The sequence below is a fragment of the Eptesicus fuscus genome, chromosome 4 (assembly GCF_027574615.1).
Source record: "Eptesicus fuscus isolate TK198812 chromosome 4, DD_ASM_mEF_20220401, whole genome shotgun sequence".
NCBI lineage: Eukaryota > Metazoa > Chordata > Mammalia > Chiroptera > Vespertilionidae > Eptesicus > Eptesicus fuscus.
In genome coordinates, this window is record NC_072476.1 from 17923361 (window position 1) to 17925162 (window position 1802).

General features: G+C 49.3%; 1 non-coding gene across 1 annotated transcript; it reads left to right on the forward strand.

Annotated features, from left to right (window-relative positions):
- The first annotated feature begins 664 nt into the window (after positions 1 to 664).
- Positions 665 to 810, forward strand: LOC114231623 (small nucleolar RNA SNORA57). Its single transcript, XR_003617607.2, has one exon. It is a non-coding gene; the product is annotated as a small nucleolar RNA SNORA57 (small nucleolar RNA).
- The last annotated feature ends 992 nt before the right edge of the window (positions 811 to 1802 follow it).

The window sequence follows — 1802 nt, forward strand, 5'->3', positions numbered from 1 at the left end:
GAATGCAGATTGGTGCAGCCACTGCGGAAAACAGTGTGGAGGTTTCTCAAAAATTAAAAATGGAATTTCCTTATGACCCAGAGACTCCACTTCTGGGAATATATCCAAAGAAACCCAAAACACGAATTCAAAGGAATATATGCACCCCCAGCATTACAATGGCCAAGAAATGGAAGCAACCCAAGTGCCCATCAATAGATGAGTGGATTGAAAAGCTGTGGTACATTTACACAATAGAATACTACTCGGCCATAAAAAAATAAAACAAAACAAACGTGAGCCTGGCCGGTGTGGCTCAAAGGTTGAGCATCGACCCATGAACCAAGAGGTTACTGGTTCTATTCCTGGTAGGGTCACATGCCCGGGTTGTGGGCTTGATCCCCAGCAGGGAGCGTGCAGGAGGAGGTTGATCAATGATGTTTATCATCGATGTTTCTCTCTATCCCTCTTCCTTCCTCTCTCTCTAACATCAATAATACACCCCCACACCCCCACACACACCCCCACACATATTTAAAAAACAAAACAATAAACCCCAAACATGAAATCTTACCTTTTGCAACAGTGTGACTGGACATAGAGGGCATTGTGCTAAGTGAAATAAGTCAGAGAAGGACAGATATGACTTCACTTATATATGGAATCTTAAAAGCTAAATGGACAACCTTTCTCTTCTTGGTGGGGTCGGGTGTACGGTCTGGTCCCCTAATGTACAGAGGAGAACAAAAGGGCTTCGGCCCCCTTGGCATTCTGCCTTGGGTGCCAATGGTTTCCAGTCTGCCGGTTCTATCCTCAAGAACCAGGACACGGTGGGGGGGGGGGGGGGGGGAGCACGGCGGGGGAAGAGCAAAACAAACAAGCAAAATAGAACAGACCCAAAGCCACAGAGAACAGACTGACCATTGCCGGAGGGGAGGGGTGCTGGGGGACCGGCTGAAAAAGGTGAAGGGATTGAGAAGTACAGATTGGTAGTTAGTTACAGAGCAGTCACAGAGATGTAAATTATAGCATGGGGAATATAATCAATAATATCGTGATCGCTATGGTACCAGATGGGTACTAGAATTGGGGGGGGGGGGGGAGTTCTATAAAGTACATGATTGTCTAACCACTACACTGTATGTCTGAAACTGATACAGAATACTATTGAATGTAAACTGCCATTGAAAAATAATAACAAAAAAACAAAAATAAAGAGACTAGGAGTGAAGAAATGAGGGGGCGAAAATGAGAAGAGGAGCAAGGTGAAGGAAGGGAAGAGAGAAAACAGAGAAAAACACATTCCTTTCTTTGCTGTGTTCTCCCCCTGCTTCTGACGAAGGAGGAGGAGGAGGCTGCCCCGGGTGCCACACTTTGGACTCCTTCTCAGCTGCACATCTGGTCTTTCAGCTCCCACTGCAGGGAGCATGGGTGATGGAACCCGGTCATTGCTATTCTGTTCAGGAAGCTGGACACTGCAGGCTCAAGTGGAAATGAATCTACTGAGCTCACAGCCATGCCACGAGCAGCCCAGCAGCCCCGGCTGTGACGCTGGCCTAGGAGCAGAAGCAGACTCCTGTGCTTGGTTCTGGGACCATAGAGACAGGGGAGGGGGAGGCAGGGTTGAGCAGTGGGCACCAGGCTCGCTGGTGCACCCTGCATGTCCAGCTGACCTTTCCTGCAGCCCCTGGGCGAGGAAATGCAATCTAAGGATGGCAGAGACTTAGTGGGGGTGGGGTGTGAACCTCCCACAGCCAGGTTATGGGGCTGCAGAAGGGAATGGCCTTCAATTGGCCTGGCGGCGTGGAAGCCAGCTGCCCCGG